Consider the following 22,054-nt stretch of genomic DNA (forward strand, 5'->3'; position numbering starts at 1 on the left):
GTTTCACAGGAGTAACCCCTTTCCAGGATTTTTTCCTGAGAAATATATCATATTTTTCAGATTATAAGACGCACTTTTTTTCAAATTTGGGGGGAAAATGGGGGTGCGGCTTATAATGCGGATATACCTTACTCGTACCGTTGCTGCAGGCCGCAGGCTGGGATGAGGGGATGCCCGGCGGTGCTGCTGTGGTGTCCGGCAGTGCTGCGGGGGTGTCCGATACTGCTGCAGGTGTCTCCGATGCTGCCGGGGCTCTGCCGACATTTTGTGAAAGGCCAGAGCCCTCGCAGTTCTATGGTTTCCTGTGTGACGGACTCCGGGAACATGGCCAGCGGAGCATGCACAGATGGAGATCTCGGCACCAAGATCTCAGGAGATGAGATCTCAGAACCGAGACACCCCCGCCTCGCCAGACACCCGCAGCAGCACCGGACACCCACACCAGCACCGGACACCCGCACCAGCACCGGACACCTGCAGCAGTGCGTCACATATCGGAACACCCCCTCATCCCAGCCTGCGGCCTGCAGCATCACCTCACTTCTGCCTCCTCCAGCAGCGACCCTGGGACCCCGCTTCACTGCATCCACTGCCCCCGGTAAGCAATAAGACATATGGATTATAAAAAGCACCACCATTTTATTAAAAAAAAACATTTTTTCCTATTTTTTCTCCTCAAAATTTGGGGTGCGTCTTATAATCCAAAAAATACTGTAGTTTTGTTTACTGCAATTTGTACTTTTGTTTAAAAATTGTTTGTGTCTTTGTGTATTCCCTAACCTCGTGTGCTTACCATCCCCTTTCGTTATAGTTCAAATTTTTTCAGATGGAGCGGAAGAAGTCCTGTGAAATTATGGTAATCTGATATATATTAGGAGGTCCTGGAGGGAAGATAGATCCGTGGTCTTCCACATATGTGAGTAGTGCGCTCGACACTTGCAGAAACTGGTCCTTATGCTTACACTATGACTTGTATAATTTCACTTAATGTAAGGGGTCTTAATTCCCATAGGAAGAGAAGACTTGCCTTACAGGAGATCAAGTCTTAGAAAGCGGAGATAGTGTTTCTACAGGAGATGCATTATGATGACCATACAGGCTGTCACAATATTGTATGAAATGTAATATGATTTTGTAGCTTTGCCTGTCAGACCCATGCTGCGGGCTAAAAACCCCACTTCTCTCTGTGCTTGTGTTTGCTGAGATGTGGGTGTGTAGAGAGGTTTTATTGCTTCTAGTTCTGGGAGCAAAGGAATTTTTACGACCGGTATAGCTGCATAGACAATGGTACCAGCTGAAACTGGTCTGATCTCTCTTTTAAAACATGAGGTTCTTTGTTCCAATATTGTAAGATATTAGGCCAACGATTTTGACTAGGAAAATAATAAATACATATTGCTAATCTCCATTGGTGGATTTATCAGCCACTGTAAGCATGAGCCTCTATTTCAAACAGGGACAGAGTACAGATTTCTCCAGAACCGGGCGTCACAACGAGCCTGAATTTAGTATCAATAGAAAGCCAATTGTAAAATAAGAAGAATGCTGGGTGTGTTATGATTCTGACATGTTTGGGAACAAAAATACGAGACTTATAAGAATTAGAGTTAAATTTGGTAAGTTTGAAGAGAGAGGATGGACTGGAAAAGCCAGCCCTTTTAGTGATGTCATCAGGCTGAGCTATAAGTCTCTGCCAGGCCCCCAGCAGTTAGTCTTACCAGAGGAGTCTTACCTGAAGAGCCCTGACTGCTAGCCCTGATGAACTGGGACATATGGGAACTCCGTCCACTGGCCTGGTTGCCTGCAATGTCCTGAACACATGTAAGTGTTAATTTCTCATTTGACCCCTGTTATTTTTATAATTACCTTGTACATATTTTCAATTGTCTCATTGTAACATCTTTATATGCCTTTTTGTAAACACTGCCTTAATCTTTTACGGAGTAAAATATCTAAATACTAGTTTCGTTCTCCTGCTCTAAAACGTTCCCTAATTCTTCTGAAGGGAATTACGCTACTGTTTTGGGTTAGCTTTGGACCCATTTAATCGAAGCTGGTGGCAGCATACCTTTGTTCTGTGCCTTTGGGAGTCATTGTAGCGACGGCGGCGTTGATAATTATTGTTCCTGCCTGAGTGGGAGTAGTATATCGCCTCACTGCGGCGTGCTCAATAGCCAGTGCAAAGCAGGCAGCCTTTCTGGAGACTAATTACCCTAGGTGCAGTACCTAACCTGACCTGAGGGTAAGGGGGGCGCCAGAGAGCTGCAAGTTCAAGCGGAACTGTAAAGCGGGATATACATAAATCCCTGCAGTTCGTGGTATATTGAAGAGCAGTGGGATAACTAAAATAAGCCCCTGCTGTAAACTAAGAGGTCAATAGCCTTGTGTGTGTTTTTTCATCACATGGTAGCAGTGGAGGGATAACTAAGATAAGCCCCCCTGCACATGTGATAGCCGTCTGTTGGCCTAAAGTCACCCCGATCCGTGACGTAGGGGTGACGGTCACGGTGTGAATCGTGACAAATTGGTGGCAGCGGTGTGGATTCATGACTCAGGCACATATAAGTTGGCACTAAATCCTTTTCCCGGGCCTACTCAGCTTACAATGACAGTAAGAAGGGTGGAGTAGCGATTTTGTTGTCTTCTAATTGTCCACTACAGGTGACTAAAGCTCATAGCAACCTGGGGGCAGATTTGTTGTCTTGGAAGCACTTCTGAAGGGTAAGTCAACCATTTAATGTAATATCTATGCACCAAACACGGGTCAGATCCCTTTTCAACAAAAGGTTTTCTCCTTAGTTCAGAAATTGCCTCTGTCAGCCCTAATAGTGGGTGGAGACTTTAACGTCCCTTTTTCAGAGTTTTTTAATAGACACTCATTGGGGGAAGTTTGCCTCCACAAAACCTAGTAAGGTTAGAGTTGGAATTTAGGAAACTTAATATTTGATTTATGGATAATAGATCATCCTAAGCAGAGGACCTACGCTTTTTTATGCCCGCCTCACAGTACACATACAAGAATAGATGTTTTTATTTTTAAATATTTTAACTCTAAGAGTATGTTCCCTGTTATGGACCTGGTGGTTAGGAGCACCCGAAATGACCTGATGGTTAAAATGGAAAACCTGGGACAAGCTCTGAGGAAGTGGTAACTCTACTGACCGCAATCCCTAATCCTATCACACACACTAGAAATAGCCGTGGAGCGTACCTAACTCTCCCTAGACGCCACTTCACAGCCTAAGAGCTAACTACCCCTAAAGATAGAAATAGTAGCCTACCTTGCCTCAGAGAAATTCCCCAAAGTAAAGGTAGCCCCCCACAAATATTGACTGTGAGTTAAGAGGGAAATAACAAACACAGGAATGAAACAGATTTTAGCAAAGGAGGCCGAATCTTCTCTAGAAACACAGAGGATAGGAAAGGGAACTATGCGGTCAGTATTAAAAACTACAAAAACCACGCAGAGTGTGCAAAAAGACCTCCACACCGACTCACGGTGTGGAGGTGCAGCTCTGCACCCCCAGAGCTTCCAGCTAGCAAGGAAATATCATAATAGCAAGCTGGACAAAAACATAGCATGTACTGAGAAATATATTCAAAAACCAATGAACAGCAAATGGACTAGCAAGGACTTAGCTTCTGCTGGAGTAGACAGGTCATCAGAGAAATCCAAGAGAGATCTGAACCAGTACTGAGACATTGACAGCTGGCATGGACTAACGACCTGGGCAGAGTTAAATAGGGAAGCCAGCAGCAGCAATAAACGAGGGCAGCTGAGAAAGCCAACCTCAAAGATCAGCAGTTCCACTCAAAGCCACCAGAGGGTGTCCAAGGACAGAACTCACCAAAGTACCATTCACGACCACAGGAGGGAGCCCGAGAACGGAATTCACAACAGTTCCCACAGTCAGGAACCGGCAGCACTTTGGATGCAGCACATGTCTGCTCTATCCAAAGCGCTGCCGGCTTTTGAACGCAGGTGATTCTGCATGTGTTCATTGAACTGTGGAGAATCACCGTGCCCAATACATTGGACGGGAAATTAATTTGACTGAGCATCTCTGCAAGATAAATTGACATGCTGCAGTCTCGAAAGACACGCCGCATGTCCATCTCCGCAGGGAAGCCGCAGGCATCCCTGCACGCATAGTGGAGATGGGATTTCTTCAAATCCCATCCACTATGCTGTAACATCTGGCTGTGTTTATTGACGTGGGAACATACCCTTAGAATGTTGAAAAGGGTGGATATGGGACAAATCACATGGTCTGATCATGCCCCAATCATGCCCCAATTCTGTTGGACCTGAAGTCTTCTCAGCCGATAATTTGGGTCTGCCACTGGCACCTGAATGAGTTTCTTGTCAAGGACGTCAACAATAAAAAAACTGTACTTGAGCAAGTCTCTGACATTTTCCACCTAAATGAGGGCTCGGTTTCTTCTCTTTCAATGTTGTGGGAGGCTCATAAAGCATTTATGAAGGGTCATTGTATTAAAGAGGGTTTAAAATTAAAAAAAAATGCCAAACTTGAATATAATAATCTTTCTTTGAAACTCAAAAGAGAAGAACATCAAATAACTGCATCTCCTTCTCTGCAAGTTTTGAGGTGGGTGATAGAGATTAGAAATAAGTTGAAATACCTATCAATGTGAAAGGTAGAGAAACTACTTTTATACACAAAGTAAAAATATTATGAAAAGAGCAGTAAAGCACATACACTATTGGCAAGGCAATTCAAGGAGAGGGCTTTGTCCTCGAATCTCCAAGCATTAAGAAGTGAAGATAGCACTATACACTACAATCCATCTGAGATTTCTAATTTATTTAATAATTTCTATAGTAAATTATATAATCTCCAGGATGAAACTAAAAGAGGCTCCCTATTGAAAAATTATTTATCCAATCTAAATTTACCAGTCGTGGCCCCTAAAGCGATAAGCTCTCTTTATATTCGGTTACACAAGAGGAAATCGCTGAAATCTTGAAAGACTTGCCTTTGGGAAAGTCTCCTGGTCCAGACGGGTGGAGCGGACATATCTTTAATGTTTAACTCATTCATGGAGGGCTCACCCATACCAGATACCTTGTTGCATTCATACTTGATACTTATTCTTAAGGCGGGAAAAGACCCTCTGGATTGCCCTATTTATCGTCCGATAGCCCTATTAAACTCGGACTTGAAAATATTTACCCGTATGCTGGCTAACAGACTCAATCAGTGGCTACCCCAGCTTATTAGTAAGGCTTTTTCCTTTTTCGTCAGGGAAGGGACAACACCAGAAGGGCAATAGATTTAATTGATGTGTTCAACAAAAATAAAACACAATCTCTTATTTTAAGTTTAGACACTGGAAAGGCATTTGACCGAATTAACTGGTCTTTCTTGTTTGAAACAGTGAAAACATTTGGTGTCTTGGGAGCTTTTTTCACAGCATTGTATAGATCCCAATCAGCCTCGATTAAATTGCACTTTTGTATCCCCCCTCTTTTCTCATCTCGAATGGCACAAGGCAGGGATGCCCTCTTTCCCCCCTGTTATATGCAATGTGTAGTGTCGGACTGGGGAGCTAAGGGCCCACCAGTAACATTGACTTTGGGGGCCCACATTTCACCTGCATACAAATATTACATGACCCTGGTTCACAAATCTACCTATATCGCTATATAATAATAAACTGGGTAGTTTAGTTAATGAATGATGAGATGCTTCTTTATCTGTACAAAGTGAATTAAGTGAACTATGACAAGTACTGCCCATACAGTAAGGTTGGGGGTCCAGATTTGCACAGGGGCCCACTGGGGGATACCCCTATTCCCCTATGGGCCAGTTTCAGCCTGGCAATGTGTATAGAGCTTCTAGCGGCAATGATACATCAAAATCATAATATCTCAGTGATGGAAGTCAAGAATAACTTATTTAAGCTTTCATTATTTGATGATGATGTTTTACTTACCCTCACTATACTTCATATAACACTCCCCAACCTTATAGTCACTTTGAAGGAGTATGCACAGCTGTTGGGATATAAATTAAATACCTCTAAAAGAGAAGCCTAACCCTTGAACATTCCCCCTAGTATCCTTGACTATTTAAAGACGAACTTTAAATTTAGATGGAAAACCGAGTCTATTACATACTTGGGGGTAGGGTTGAGCGAAACGGATCGTTCATTTTCATAAGTCGCCGACTTTTGGCAAAGTCGGCGTCTCATGAAACCGAGCCGATCCCTGTGTGGGGTCTGCCATGCGGTACGCGACTTTCGTGCCAAAGTCGCGTTTCAATGACGCTAAAAGCGCCATTTCTCAGCCAATGAAGGTGGACGCAGAGTGTGGGCAGCGTGATGACATAGATCTCAGTCCCCACCATCTTAGAGAAGGGCATTGCAGTGATTGGCTTGCTTTCTGCGGCGTCACAGGGGCTATAAAGGGGCGTTCCCGCCGACCGCCATCTTACTGCTGCTGATCTGAGCGTAGGGAGAGGTTGCTGCAGCTTCTTCGGAAGCAGGGATAGTGATAGGCAGGGTACATAAAGCCACAAACCGCTTGTGCTGTAGCGATTTCCACTGTCCAATACCACCTTTTGTTTGCAGGACAGTGGAAGCTACATTTTTTTTTCCTCAGCGCTGTAGCTCATTGGGCTGCCCTAGAAGGCTCCCTGATAGCTGCGTTGCTTTGTGTGTACGCCGCTGTGTAAACCAACTGCTTTTTTCAAAGCACAAATCCTGTTTTTCCTTCCTTTCTGCACAGCTATCTTCTGTGTTTGTCCACACTTTTGTGTGCATCAGTCCTTTTTATAGCTGCCTGCCATACTTTTCTGAGATAACTGCAGGGAGATAAATATTGGCAAGTCTGCCTCCGTGCCATTGATGTGTGTGGCATCTCTCTCTCATTGTGTGGCACCGAAAACACTGTGTAATACTTGGCCTTTTTTTTTTTTTCTAAATTCTCCCTTTTCCAAAAAAAAAATTAGTGGGAGATAAATATTGTCAAGTCTGCCTCCGTGCCATTGCTGTGTGTGGCATCTCTCTCTCATTGTGTGGCACTGAAAACACTGTGTAATACTTGTCCTTTTTTTTTTTTTTTCTAAATTCTCCCTTTTCCAAAAAAAAAATTAGTGGGAGATAAATATTGTCAAGTCTGCCTCCGTGCCATTGCTGTGTTTGGCATCTCTCTCTCATTGTGTGGCACTGAAAACACTGTGTAATACTTGTCCTTTTTTTTTTTTTTCCTAAATTCTCCCTTTTCCAAAAAAAAAATTAGTGGGAGATAAATATTGTCAAGTCTGACTCCGTGCCATTGCTGTGTGTGGCATCTCTCTCTCATTGTGTGGCACCGAAAACACTGTGTAATACTTGGCCTTTTTTTTTTTTTTTCTAAATTCTCCCTTTTCCAAAAAAAAAATTAGTGGGAGATAAATATTGTCAAGTCTGCCTCCGTGCCATTGCTGTGTGTGGCATCTCTCTCTCATTGTGTGGCACCGAAAACACTGTGTAATACTTGGCTTTTTTTTTTTCTAAATTCTCCATTTTCCAAAAAAAAAATTAGTGGGAGATAAATATTGTCAAGTCTGCCTCCGTGTCATTGCTGTGTGTGGCATCTCTCTCTCATTGTGTGGCACTGAAAACACTGTGTAATACTTGTCCTTTTTTTTTTTTTTTCTAAATTCTCCCTTTTCCCCAAAAAAAATTAGTGGGAGATAAATATTGTCAAGTCTGCCTCCGTGCCATTGCTGTGTGTGGCATCTCTCTCTCATTGTGTGCCACTGAAAACACTGTGTAATACTGGGCCTTTTTTTTTGGGGGGGGGGGTAAATTCTCCCAGAAAAAAAAAAAATAGTGCGAGATTAAGATTGGCATTTCTGCTTTAGTGCTGGGCCTGTGTGTGCCATCTGTCTCAAATTTATTGGGCCACAGAAAACCTAGTGTGTAACATTGGGCCTGATTTTCCTTTCAGTGTCAGGCACCTATAAAGGTATATATAAATCCTACAGAAGTTTGAGTTCACCTTATAAGTTGTTTTACAGTAACAAATAGTGTTACTTTGGTTATGTTTTGCAAGCAATGAGGAAGTCTAGTGGAAGAGGTCGTGGCCGTGGGCGGTCATTGTCAGCTGGTAATGATGGTAGTGGTGGTGGAGCATCAGGTGGTCGTGGTAAAAGCAGTACAGCACCTAAGTCTCGAGTTGTTGAGCCAGGTTCCTTGTCTGGCTACACAAGGCCTCGAACGCTCTCTTTTCTGGGAGTAGGAAAACCACTTTTGAAGCCGGAGCAGCAGGAACAAGTATTGGCTTTCATTGCTGACTCTGCCTCTAGCTCTTTCGCCTCCTCCTCGGAAAGTGCCAAATGTCAGAGCAGTGCATCGTCAGTGGATGCTCCCGGTCAGGGACAAGTCCCTTCCTTGTCTTCTTCACTCAGAACAAGAGAGAAGGATGCGTCAGGAGACACAACGGGTTACTCCATGGAGCTCTTTACACATACCGTTCCTGGGTTAGACAGTGAAACAGTTAACAGGCCATGTCCATTAGAAGTTGAATCGGACATGGAGTGCACAGATGCACAGCCACAGCCAGATTACTATGCTGTTCCTTTGACTCAGACCAGAACATTGCCCTCGCAGTGTACTGAGGCAGAATCAAACCCAGCGGAGACTATGGTGCCCCGTCACGAACGCTATACCACCGGCTTACACGGTGACACAGACAAAATCGCACATGACATAGAAGAGGAGGTCATAGATGACCCAGTTGTGGACCCCGATTGGCAGCCATTGGGGGAACAGGGTGCAGGCGGCAGTAGTTCTGAAGCGGAGGAGGAGGAGCCGCAGCAGGCATCAACATCACAACAGGTTCCATCTACCGGGCCCGTATCTGGCCAAAAACGCGTGGCAAAACCAAAACCAGTTGGAGGACAGCATGGCCATCCGGTTAAAGACGCTCAGTCTGCAATGCCTGAAAAGGTATCCGATAGTAGAAAGAGTGCAGTCTGGCATTTTTTTAAACAACATCCAAATGATCAGCGCAAAGTCATCTGTCAAAAATGTTCAACAACCTTAAGCAGAGGTCAGAATCTTAAAAGTCTAAATACAAGTTGCATGCATAGACATTTATCCACCATGCATTTGCAAGCCTGGACTAACTACCAAATGTCCCTAAAGGTAGCAGCACCCTCGGCCAATGAAGCTAGTCAGCAACGCTACATCCCTTCCCTCCCTGTAAGCCGACCATTTCCCACACCACCTGCAGTATCTGTGCAGCTTTCGTCGCCAGGCCAAAGCAGTCAGGGAATCACCAGGTTAGTAGTAGGAAACACTGCATGTAGGGCACCGGCAAGAATACCATCTCCAACCCTCTCTCAGTCACCCATGTCCACCGGCACCACCGCTAGTTCCACGATCTCCAGCTCTCCAGTCCAGCTCACCCTACATGAGACTCTTGTTAGGAAAAGGAAGTACTCATCCTCGCATCCGCGTACACAGGGTTTGAACGCCCACATTGCTAGACTAATCTCATTAGAGATGATGCCCTACCGGTTAGTTGAAAGCGAAGCTTTCAAAGCGCTGATGGACTACGCTGTACCACGCTACGAGCTACCCAGTCGACACTTCTTTTCTAGAAAAGCCATCCCAGCCCTCCAACAGCATGTTAAAGACCGCATCGTCCATGCACTCAGGCAGTCTGTGACTACAAAGGTGCACCTGACAACAGATGCATGGACCAGTAGGCATGGCCAGGGACGTTATGTGTCCATCACGGCACACTGGGTGAATGTGGTGGATGCAGGGTCCACAGGGGACAGCAATATTGGGACAGTTTTGCCTAGTCCACGGTCAAGGAAAGAGTTGGCTGTAGGCGTTCGCCCCCCCTCCTCCTCTTCCTCCTCCTCATGCAGAAGCGAGAGCTCGTCCACACACCCCAGTCGCACATCCACTCCATCCGCAGCTGCCACTGTTGCACACCAGGTGTGCCATTATGGGACAGCTAGTGGCAAGCGTCAGCAGGCTGTATTGGCAATGAAGTGTTTGGGCGACAACAGACACACCGCGGAAGTTCTGTCCGAGTTCTTGCAGAATGAAACTCAGTCATGGCTGGGCACTGTACATCTTGAGGCAGGCAAGGTTGTGAGTGATAACGGAAGGAATTTCATGGCTGCCATAGCCCTTTCCCAACTGAAACACATTCCTTGCCTGGCTCACACCTTAAACCTGGTGGTGCAGTGCTTCCTGAAAAGTTATCCGGGGTTACCCGACCTGCTCCTCAAAGTGCGCAGACTTTGCTCGCATATCCGCCGTTCGCCCGTACACTCCAGCCGTATGCAGAACTATCAGCAGTCTTTGAACCTTCCCCAGCATCGCCTAATCATCGACATTTCAACAAGGTGGAACTCCACACTGCACATGCTTCAGAGACTGTGCGAACAGAGGCGTGCTGTTATGTTTTTGTGGGAGGATACATGGGCAGGCAGTTGGATGGCAGACATGGAGTTGTCAGGTGTGCAATGGTCGAAGCTACAAGACCTGTGTCAAGTCCTTCAGTGTTTTGAGGAATGCACACGGCTGGTTAGTGCAGACAACGCCATAATAAGCATGAGCATCCCCCTAATGCGTCTGCTGATGCAAAGTTTGACGCACATAAAGGAGCAGGCGTCTGCAGCCGAGGAAGAGGAAAGCCTTGATGACAGTCAGCCATTGTCTGGTCAGGGCCGTGTAGAGGACGCGGTAGCGGGCGAAGAGGAGGAGGAGGACGAGGAGGATGATGGGGATAAGTACTTTTTTAATGAGGAAGCTTCTCCTGGGCCAACAGAAATTAGTGGCGTTGCAAGGCCGGGTTCTGTTTTTTTAAGGGAGACAAGTGACGTAGATTTGCCTGTAACTGCCCCTCAAACCAGCACAACCGCAGATTTGCCAACAGGAACTTTGGCCCACATGGCGGATTATGCCTTACGTATCCTCAAAAAGGACCCACGCATTACTAAAATGATGAGCGATGACGATTACTGGTTGGCCTGCATCCTTGACCCTCGCTATAAAGGCAAATTGCAAAATATTATGCCACATGAGAACCTCGAACAAATCTTAGCAACCAAACAAGCTACTTTGTAGACCGTTTGATTCAGGCATTCCCAGCACACAGCGCCGGTGATGGTTCTCACACAAGCTGCAGGGGGCTACAGGGCAGAGGTGTTAGGGGTGCACAGATCAGAAGTGGCGTTGGACAGAGGGGTTTTCTGACCAGGTTGTGGAGTGATTTCGCAATGACCGCAGACAGGACAGGTACTGCAGCATCTATTCAAAGTGACAGGAGACAACATTTGTCCAGTATGGTTACTAACTATTTTTCTTCCCTTATCGATGTTCTCCCTCAACCGTCATTCCCATTTGATTACTGGGCATCAAAATTAGACACCTCGCCTGAATTGGCAGAATATGCGTTGCAGGAGCTTGCTTGCCCAGCAGCTAGTGTGCTATCAGAAAGAGTATTCAGTGCTGCTGGTTCAATATTAACCGAAAAAAGGACTCGTCTGGCTACCCAAAATGTGGATGATCTCACCTTCATTAAAATGAACCACTCCTGGATTTCAAATTATTTTGCCCCACCTTTCCCGGCTGACACCTAGCTTTCCTATAAAAAGGTCTTGCTTGTGGACTGGTCTTACTGAGTGTTCCAATCTGTTAATTTGCAGCAGCTGTTTGTCCAGCATACGACATGTTTACACCTCCCCCAATGGGAAAAATCCCCCCACGGGGCCGTTGTCTCACCACTTGGGCAAGCACCCGTTACTGTGCTGATTGTCTGAAGAGGCGGGTGTGCCCGCTTTTGGTCAACGGCATTGCCACTGGGTCCCTCATAGTACAATGTAGTGTCTCCGGTGGTGGTGGTGCGCACCCAACGTCAGACACGCCGTTGTAACATGAGGGGTCCTGGGGCGGTACCGCCGGCCACAAGAGAGTTCCCTCCCCCCCCAGCTCAAACTGTGCTGTAACACGTGCAAAATTATCTCACACAGCTCCACCAATGTGTAGTCTATGCACTGACATCATTCAATGCCTGGCACTGACAAACAATACCAATTTGTTTGCATCTATGATGCTAGTTAAAGTAGTCTGGGTCAGTGTCCTATATTGACACCAGTAAATACTAATTTACTGCCAAATTACTTTGTCATAAACTCTGCAGATGAGCCCACCCCTGTACCTAAGCATGCCACCCTTTTTTTACTTATAGTTGTTTTGCGAGACATTAACATCTATTTGTTTTTTTGGAGTACTAACTGTGTCAGACACTCCTTGCAATACTCCTCCACTGACCACAATGCTGCCTGCCCGTGTATCCATGTAACCGATATAAAACTGCCATGACTGCCTACTGTTTGTTATTTTAGGCCTTTGTGAGCCTGTCTGCGGCCCCTACTTGCAATACTCCTCCACTGACCACACCAATGCTGCCCGTGTACCCCTGGAACCTATTTAAAAGTTCATAGAGCCTAGTTATATATTTTATTTACTATTAATAAGGCCATGATGGACTACGCTGTACCATGCTACAAGCTAACCAGTCGACACTTCTTTTGCGAGAAAAGCCATCCCAACCCTCCACCAGCATGTAAAAGACCGCATTGTCCATGCACTCTGGCAATCTGTGAGTACAAAGGTGCACCTGACAACAGACGCATGGACCTGTAGGCATGGCCACGGAAGATTACGTGTCCATTACGGCGCAATGGGTTAATGTGTTGGATGCATGGTCCACAGGGGACAGCCTACTAAGTCTGTCTGCAGTCCCTAATTCAAATTGTCCTCCACTGTCTAAATCGGAGCTTCCACCTTCTGGCTTTCGGCCTATAGTATCAGATATTAAACTGCATTTGGCCTTCAACTTTGGTTACGGCCTACTAACGGTGTCTGCCCCTGCCTGGTGTTTTTCCTCAACTGAATAAAGCTGAGCTTCAACCTTCTGGCTCTCATTAAGTGCTGTTATTTTAAAAATTGGTGGTTAGGGCCTACTAACGGTGTCTGCCCCTCCCTGGTGTTTGCCCTCAACTGAATAAAGCTGAGCTTCAACCTTCTGGCTCTCATTAAGTGCTGTTATTTTAAAAATTGGTGGTTAGGGCCTACTAACGGTGTCTGCCCCTCCCTGGTGTTTGCCCTCAACTGAATAAAGCTGAGCTTCAACCTTCTGGCTCTTATTAAGTGCTGTTATTTTAAAAATGGGTGGTTAGGGCCTACTAACGGTGTCTGCCCCTCCCTGGTGTTTTTCCTCAACTGAATAAAGCTGAGCTTCAACCTTCTGGCTTTCGACCTATAGTATCAGATATTAAACTGCATTTGGCCTTCAACTTTGGTTACGGCCTACTAACGGTGTCTGCCCCTGCCTGGTGTTTTTCCTCAACTGAATAAAGCTGAGCTTCAACCTTCTGGCTCTCATTAAGTGCTGTTATTTTAAAAATTGGTGGTTAGGGCCTACTAACGGTGTCTGCCCCTCCCTGGTGTTTGCCCTCAACTGAATAAAGCTGAGCTTCAACCTTCTGGCTCTCATTAAGTGCTGTGTTTTTAAAAATTGGTGGTTAGGGCCTACTAACGGTGTCTGCCCCTCCCTGGTGTTTGCCCTCAACTGAATAAAGCTGAGCTTCAACCTTCTGGCTCTCATTAAGTGCTGTGTTTTTAAAAATTGGTGGTTAGGGCCTACTAACGGTGTCTTCCCCTCCCTGGTGTTTGCCCTCAACTGAATAAAGCTGAGCTTCAACCTTCTGGCTTTCGGCCTATAGTATCAGATATTAAACTGCATTTGGCCTACTACTGTGGTTGGGCCCTTAAAACAGTGTCTGCTGCTCGTGGGTTTGCTACTCCACTGAACAAAGCAATGCCGCCTGTTTAGTCCTGTCCTGTTACCAATTTTGAACTGCATTTAGCCTACTTTATTCTTTGGCCCTATATCTGTTTCCTCCTCATCCTGCCCATTGCCCAGCCACTGCTAGATGAGTCTGCTGGTACATTGACCTAGACCACTACATTCCCCTTGCACTCTACACAGCCAGAATCTGACCCTGCTGAAAGTAAGGTTCCCCTTCCCGCATGTTATACCACCTTACACAGGGACAAAGAGGAAGGTGCAGATGAAAGTGCAGGTTCCTTCATCAGGTGGGGGGGGCATACTCGTTGGCGACGTCACTGGCACAGGGCCCCTCAGAGTACGCAAAAGTGTCGCTGCTGGTGGGAGGTGCCCCCGCCGTGCAAACACACCGCTGTACTTTGAGGGGCCCTGTGCCAGTGCCAATGCGAACAAGTGTGCCCCCCTGCTTGCTCAGGATCACAGCACTTGCAACGTTGAAATACTTTCCTCTCCCTGCTCCACTGCCGTGACGTAGTCCACGATTCCTGGGCCCACTAAAACCTTGAACCAGCCCTACCCCCCACAAATTTGCCAAATGACCCCCAAGTTCCATTGAACAACTATTATTATAAAGTTAATTAAGATTGACAAGCTTCAGAAACAAGAATGGATGTTTTTGGCATTAAAATGGGCACTGTATGTGTTTTCCTGGCCTCCACTCACTGCCGACTATGCTTCCCCATTGACTTGCATTGGGTTTCGTGTTTCGGTCGATCCCCGATTTTTAGCGACTTTTAATCGGCCGACTGCACTCGACTCGACTCTGGACAAAGTCGGGTTTCACAAAACCCGACTCGATCTTAAAAAAATGAAAGTCGCTCAACCCTACTTGGGGGTTAATCTGTCTTCTTCCTATAACAATTTATATAATTGTAACTGTCTGTTTTTGGAGAGTTGAGGAGGCTATTGACTAAGTGGATGTCACTTTCTCTCTCACTGATGGGCTGGATAGCTTCAGTTAAGATGACTCTCCTGCCTAAGCTACTTTATTATTTTGAGACTCTCCCCATTAACCCCTTTCTGACATCGGGCGTAATAGTACGCCAATGTCAGATTCGCTCCCTTTGATGTGGGCTCCGGTGCTGAGCCCACATCTTTCCGGGGACATGTCAGCTGTTTTGAACAGCTGACATGTGCCTGCAACAGCTGCGGGTGGATTTTAACCTGTTAAATGCCGCTGTCAAACAGCAGCATTTAAATCGCGCTTCTGGAAATACGCACACCGGTGACCCCTGTCACGTGATCGCAGGTCACCAGTATGTCGGCATGACAACCTGAGGTCTCCTGGATCAAGTGAGTAAATCTTCTATATAAAGGCGATCTGAACATTGCCTCTATGTAGCAGAGCCGATCGGGTTGTGGCAGCTTCTAGTCTCCCATGGAGGCTATTGAAGCATGCCAAAAGTAAAAAAAAAATGTTTTTAAAAATATAAAAAAAAATAAAAAAAATACAAAAGTTCAAATCACCCCCCTTTCTCCACATTCAAACTAAAACAATAAAAATAAATTCAAACATAGACATATTTGGTATCGCCACGTTCAAAATCGCCCGATCTATCAATAAAAAAAAGCATTAACCTGATTGCTAAAATGGCATAGCGAGAAAAAAGTCAAAACGCCAGAATTCCGTTCTTTTGGTCGCCACGACATTGCATTAAAATGCAATAAAAGGCGATCAAAAGAACGTATCCAAAATGGTTTCATTAAAAACATCAGCGCAGCGTGCAGAAAATAAGCCCTCACCCAACCCGAGATCCCGAAACATGGGTATCAGAAAATGGCACCTTTTTTTTAACAAAGTTTGGAATTTTTTTTCACCACTTAGATAAAAAAGAACCTATACTTGTTTGGCGTCTATGAACTCATAATGACCTGGAGAATCACAATGGCAGGTCAGTTCTAGCATTTAGTGAACCTAGTAAAAAACCAAACAAAAAATAAGTGTGGGATTGCACTTTTTTTGCAATTTCACCGCACTTGGAATTTTTTTCCAGTTTTCTAGTAAACGACATGGTAAAACCAATGATGCCATTCAAAAGTACAACTCATCCCGCAAAAAACAAGTCTTCACATGACTGTATTGACGGAAAAATAAAAAGGTATGGCTCTGGGAAGGAGGGGAGCAAAAAATGAAAACGCGAAACCGAAAAAAGCTCCAGGGGATTAAGGGGTTAAGGTTCCCCTTGGGGAACTTAGGTCTCTTCAAGCTACTATAATGAAGTTCATATGGAACAAAACTTGCCACAGAATATCCAAAAGTGTTCTCACATCTCATAGATCACAAGGGGGCTTGTCTGTTCCAGATATCGTTAAATACTATTGGGTAGCACACCTGAGGAGCATTGTCGGATTCATTATGTGCTTACAATATTTGGACTGAAATAAAAAAGATATGGTTGGCTCCGATCCACCCAAACTTCCTTTTATGGTCGACTAAACTGATTAAGATACCATTTAGTTTGTTGGGCCCTATGCAGTTTACGAGGGATCTCTGGCTCTTATGTGCAAGGCATTTTGGTTTGGTCTCCCCAATTTCCCCAATGATATCTTTTATATACCAGCCTCTGATACCAAGCAGTTTAGAACCGACAATGGCTCACCTATGGATTTTGGCAGGATTATTTAGATTTGCAGATTTGGTGGATGGAAAGACATTGGAAGATCTCTTGTTTGATGCTATGAAATCTAAATTTGCTATAACTAATAGAGAGTTCTTCAAGTTCATGTAGATTAAGCACCTGGTGTCTTCACTATATAGCTCATTGTGGGTTTCTCAACCAACGGAAATTGAGAGGCTTTGTAAGAAAGGCACGTCAACTAAAGGGTTAATATCAGATATCTACAGAATCTTGGGTACTCTTCCCTCTTAAAACATCCGTATATAATTAGATGGGAGTCTCTCCTGGAAAGGATGCTGTCTCCCCAATGCTGGCAGAACATATTGGAAAAGGCGGCCAAATCCTCTATCTGTACCCTTTATAAGGAAAACCAATATCAAATTTTGGTGTTTTGGTATCACACTCCAGAGCTCCTTCTCTGACTGAACCACCAGATCCCAAATATTTGTTGGCGTTGTTGCTCAGAATCGGATTCTCAGTTCCACATTTCCCTGCTTCAGCCACTAGTTCTAAGGACACCAGGACATTTAAAAGACACGAAAGATGTTTTGGACATTTTGACACACAAAAAGTGGCAGTCAGATTACACGTGGCTGAGCTGTGATATAGTGTCTCTATACACCTGTATTCCACATGATGTTGCGTTGTCAGCATTGCAATTTCATTTGGACAGGTATAGTTCATACTCTAATGATCTCATTGGGTTCATTTCACAGGTCACTTTTTTCTTATTAACTCACAATTTTTTTTCTTTTGACTCTGAATATTATTTACAGTGCACGGGTGTGGCAATGGGGGCCAAGTTTTCACCATCATTGGCAAATTTGGTTATGTCTTATTGGGAGTATCAGTTTCTTTTTTCAACATCTAATTAACTGGCATCCCTGATCAATTAATTTCTACACAGACATATGTAAAACCAACAGCGGGGAATACCATTCTCCATGCCAACAGTAGTCACCCAAAGCACACTATTAAATCAATTCCTGTAGGTGAGTTTACCAGGTTAAAGCGTAATTGCAATAATAATAGTGCCCTCAGAGATGATTTAATGAAATCATGTAGAAAATTCCATAAACGTGGCTATCCCAACTGGACACTCAATAGAGCATTGAATATAATAGAAAACAAGGATCAAGTTGGCCCTATCTGTCCACAAGCTTGCAACAGCAGGGAGCGCAAAAGACATTATGTGAAGCAAGGCAATAAAAAGAATATTGAGGACAGACCTTATGTATGTTTACAATTTAGTCCACAGTTCAACATGATTAAAACTATTATTAATAAGGCAATTCCAGTTTTGTATGAAGATTCTACCCTTGCGAAAATTTTACATGATGGTTGCAATATTGTGGCTAGAAGAGCGCCCACGCTAGGTAATATATTGTCTCCTAATACTTTTTCTTCCCATCATTGTAGGGATACCTGGCTAAAATGCACCAATTGTACCCCATGCAGGCATTTAATTGTTACAAGGTCTTTTGGTGATGGTTTTAATAATAATTTATACAAGATACAAGACTTTATTAATTGTAACACTCGGTATGTGGTATATAAAATGGGCTGTATTCTATGTAAAAAAACATATGTTGGATGCACCATAAGAAAACTGAAAAACCGTATATCGGAACATTTGTATGATATTTCTTATACTACTAATAGCAGCCGCAACAGCCAAACATTTTATTGAATATCACTCACGAAACATAGATTCTTTAAGGGTTACTGGCATTGAAAAGATAAAAAAAACCCTTACGTGGAGGTGATATGCATAAAGTCTTGCTCACACGGGAGGCCTTTTGGATATTCAATCTCGGCACCAGGTTTCCGGATGGCCTGAATAAAAGGAACGAGCTTATGTTTCATTATTAATTTATCTTGATGCAGTTTTATTTTTATTTTTCATTTTTTGTATAATTTCATGTGTTATTATGTTATTATTAATTTGTGTTATGTTTGCATTGGTTTTGTTATATGTACCAGTTACCTTTTTTTTTATTGTCTAGGACCTTCTGGTCATGTGACATTTTCTCACTATTCCATTGGTATTTGATTCCTTTTATACTGGGCATGTAACTAAGTAGATCAGCTGTGATAAAGACTTCGGTCGAAACGCGTAGCCTGCCTCCACGGTGTTATGGTGCTGTTCCGGGAGTTTTCCATTTTAATGTATTGGATTAAAGTTTATTTTTTATTGGAAGCTAGAACATCTCCTTTTTTTTTTTTTTTCTTTGGAATAAAAATGAAACTTTCAGCGGGTTCCACTTTCAAAGTTGGTGATAAAGTTCATTTATCGTCGAAGAATATTAGGTTAAAAGTACCTTCTGCAAAGTTGGGTTCTAAGTTTATTGGCCCGTATGAGATTCTGGAGGTAGTGAATCTAGTTGCCTTTAGATTAAAGCTTCTGCAGTCCCTTTGTGCACCCAATGTTTTCACATATCACTGTTAAAGAAGTTTGTCCCTTTGGTGTTGTCTGTCTCATCCCCTCCTCCTCCAGTCTCTGCTGATGGAGGTTTAGAGTACTAGGGGCAAAGGATTGTGGATTCTAGGAGGGTCAAAAATTCCCCCCAATATCTTGTTCATTGGAGGGGATACAGATGCGAGGAGAGATCCTGGGTTCCGGATCATTCGGTGAAGGCTGATCGTTTGGTTGGAGCTTTTCATCGTAAGCTTCCTGGGAAATCTGGGGAGCCACCTAGAAGAGGGGGTACAGTCACAATTTCTCCGCACAGAGTGTCTGGGACTCAGTGATGGACAGATCTGTCATCATATCCTGCGCTGGAGTGTGCTGAGCTGTCAGTGCTTTGATTGATAGCTCAGCTGACCTATCTGAGACTGGAAGGTGCAGAGATTTCACAAGTGTTCCCTGTTCTTAGTAATTGACCTGCTATTTAGGTGAGCTGACTGGCCCAGATCACTGCCAGTCAAAAGCTTATGCTCCCTGGTGTGTGTTTGCCTGATCCCTGGGCTGTGAGTTCTGAGCTTCTGCTGCTGACCTTTGGACCATGTTCTGACTACCCATTTGTTATTGCCCCTTTGCTTCTGATCTACTGCTGCTGACCTTAGGACTTTGTTCTGACTACCTGTTTGTTATTGCCCTTTTGTTTATCCACTATTTCTCTGGTATTCTGACCCTGGAATGTGACATGACTTATGCGTTCGTCTTTTCACTTAGTTTACTAAGTGCTCTTTTGGTCCTGACCACGGCCTGTCCGTGGACTGTGACTAGCGTCTCACAAATTATGCATTTTCACAAGGATAATAGGAAAAAATGTGAAATACAATTTGTTGTGCAATTTCTCCTGAGTACGCCGATACCCCATATGTGTTGAAAAACTACTGTTTGGTTGCATGGCAGGGCTTAGAAGGGAAGAGGCGCAATTGAATTTTGGAGACAAAAATTGTCTGGAATAGATAGCATTTGCCATTTTGTGTTTGCAGAGCCTCTGATGTGCCTAAACAGTGGAAATCACTCACATGTGACCCCGTTTTGGAAATTAGGCCCCCTGAAGAAATTTATCCAGCTATGCAGTGAGCACCTTGATCCTCCAGGTGCTTCACATAATTTTATCATAGAATCCTAGAATGGTAGATTTGGAAGGAACCTCCTGGGTCATCTGGTCCAACCCCTTGCTCAAAGCAGGATTCACTAAATCATCCCAGACAGATGTCTGTCCAGCCTCTGTTTGAAGATTTCCAGGGAAGAACTCTTGTGGCACCCTATTCCACTCATTGGTTACCCTGTCAAATTTTTTTTTCTAATATCTAATCTGTGTCTCCTCCCATTCAGTTTCATCCCATTGCTTCTAGTCTTTCCTTGTGCAAATGAGAATAAAGATGATCCTTCTACAATGTGACAGCCTTTGCGATATTTGTAGACAGCTATTAAGTCTCCTCTCAGTCTTCTTTTATGCAAGCTAAACATTACCATATCCTGTAACTGTTACTCATAGTACATGGTTTGCAGACCGGTCACCATTCTGGTCGCTCTTCTCTGAACTTGCTCCAGTTTGTTGATTACTTTTTTAAAATGTGTTTCCCAAAACTGGACACAGTATTCCAGATGAGGTCTGACCAAAGAGGAGTAGAGGGCAAGAATGATTTTGTGTGATCTAGATTGTATGCTTCTGTTAACCCCTTAACCCCCAAGGGTGGTTTGCATGTTAATGACCGGGCCAATTTTTACAATTCTGACCCTGTCCCTTTATGAGGTCATAACTCTGGAACGCTTCAACGGATCCTGATGATTCTGACTTTTTTCTCGTAACATATTTTACTTCATGATAGTGGTAAAATTTCTTTGATATTACCTTCGTTTATTTGTGAAAAAAATGGAAATTTGGCGAAAAGTTTGCAATTTTCCAAATTTTAATTTGTATGCCCTTAAATCACAGAGATATGTGTTAGGTGTTGAGTTCCCGCCTCTGCACAGGGGGAATCTCAAACCATCTCTGCTGCGGTCTCCCATTCTTCTCCAGCCACATAATGGAGTCTGCTCAGCAGAGACATCAGTCCCAGCGTCAAGCTCAGGCTGATACTGGACAACTGCTTCCTACTTCTCTTCCAGGCTCTGTCCTTGTAGCCAGCAATGTTCAGCAGTGAGCAGGACTTTCTGGGACTAAGTCCTGCTTTTCCCATACTGAGCATGCCCATGGTACGACCTCCCATTGGAGGTCGGGGGTCACATGCTCAGGTCCTGTTGCGATTCCTATTGGTCCATCTGGAAGGTCTTGTACCACGTCCGCTATAAAAAGTTTGCATGGCCACTCGGCCATGCGCTAGTGTACATTTGAAAACGTGTGTGTTGATGAGTGCAAGTTGTTCTTTAAACATCCCCTCCCTTGTGTATGACTGCTCGCGTAAGGTGGATGTCTGCTATCTAGCGCCCGGCTGAGCTATCAGCATTAAACACACGCAACAGCGTCTAATTGCTGTGACCGCCAGTGTGGCGCCGTGTGCTATTAGAGCGCTTTTCTATCCCAAGTATGGGTGGATAGTGGCGACCGCCAGAGCTGCACAGCACGCACTTTTGTGCATTTACGTTATATTTTCAATTACTCTGACACCCCAGTTGCGGTATCGACTGCAAGTGGTCTGAACGTACTCTAATCCTGTGTCTTGGGATAGTGTCCTGAGACTCATTGCTTGCGCTCTTGGTGCAGTACCGTGACCCTATGACTCAACAGGGTTTGCTTTCTTCACACTGGGTGAAGTTAACCCGTGTGGGTATCCCCATTGTACCGCTATATAGTCCGTCATTACTCAGCAGCAGGTTCCATCTCTGCACAGTGGACCCCGGGCTGAGAACGCACCTATACCATTTCTCTTATAATTTGGTGCGCTTCGCCAGCCCTAACATTACACTAGCACCAGGGTCTGGCTAGTAACGACGGACAAACAACAATCCTTGCGGTACATGCAGCAGCTGGAGGGTAGGTGTCACGGGGAGACTAGGTAAGCTATGGCTGGTTACCCGGGCCCCTGCGATATCCCTCAGACTAGGGAAAACCCTGTCTGTCCCTCTCCCAGAATTTACACTAATGGTGTG

At 44.5% G+C, this 22,054-nt stretch overlaps 1 protein-coding gene across 1 annotated transcript in view; it reads left to right on the top strand.

Annotated features, from left to right (window-relative positions):
• The first annotated feature begins 810 nt into the window (after window positions 1–810).
• The window catches only part of VDAC1 (voltage dependent anion channel 1), a 101,046-nt gene continuing 79,802 nt past the window's right edge, over window positions 811–22,054 (top strand). Inside the window, exon 1 of the mRNA XM_077266076.1 lies at window positions 811–916. The gene's annotated coding sequence lies outside the window, so the exon portion shown is untranslated. The remainder of the gene's footprint in view (window positions 917–22,054) is intronic.

The sequence above is a fragment of the Ranitomeya variabilis genome, chromosome 5 (genome assembly GCF_051348905.1).
Source record: "Ranitomeya variabilis isolate aRanVar5 chromosome 5, aRanVar5.hap1, whole genome shotgun sequence".
NCBI lineage: Eukaryota > Metazoa > Chordata > Amphibia > Anura > Dendrobatidae > Ranitomeya > Ranitomeya variabilis.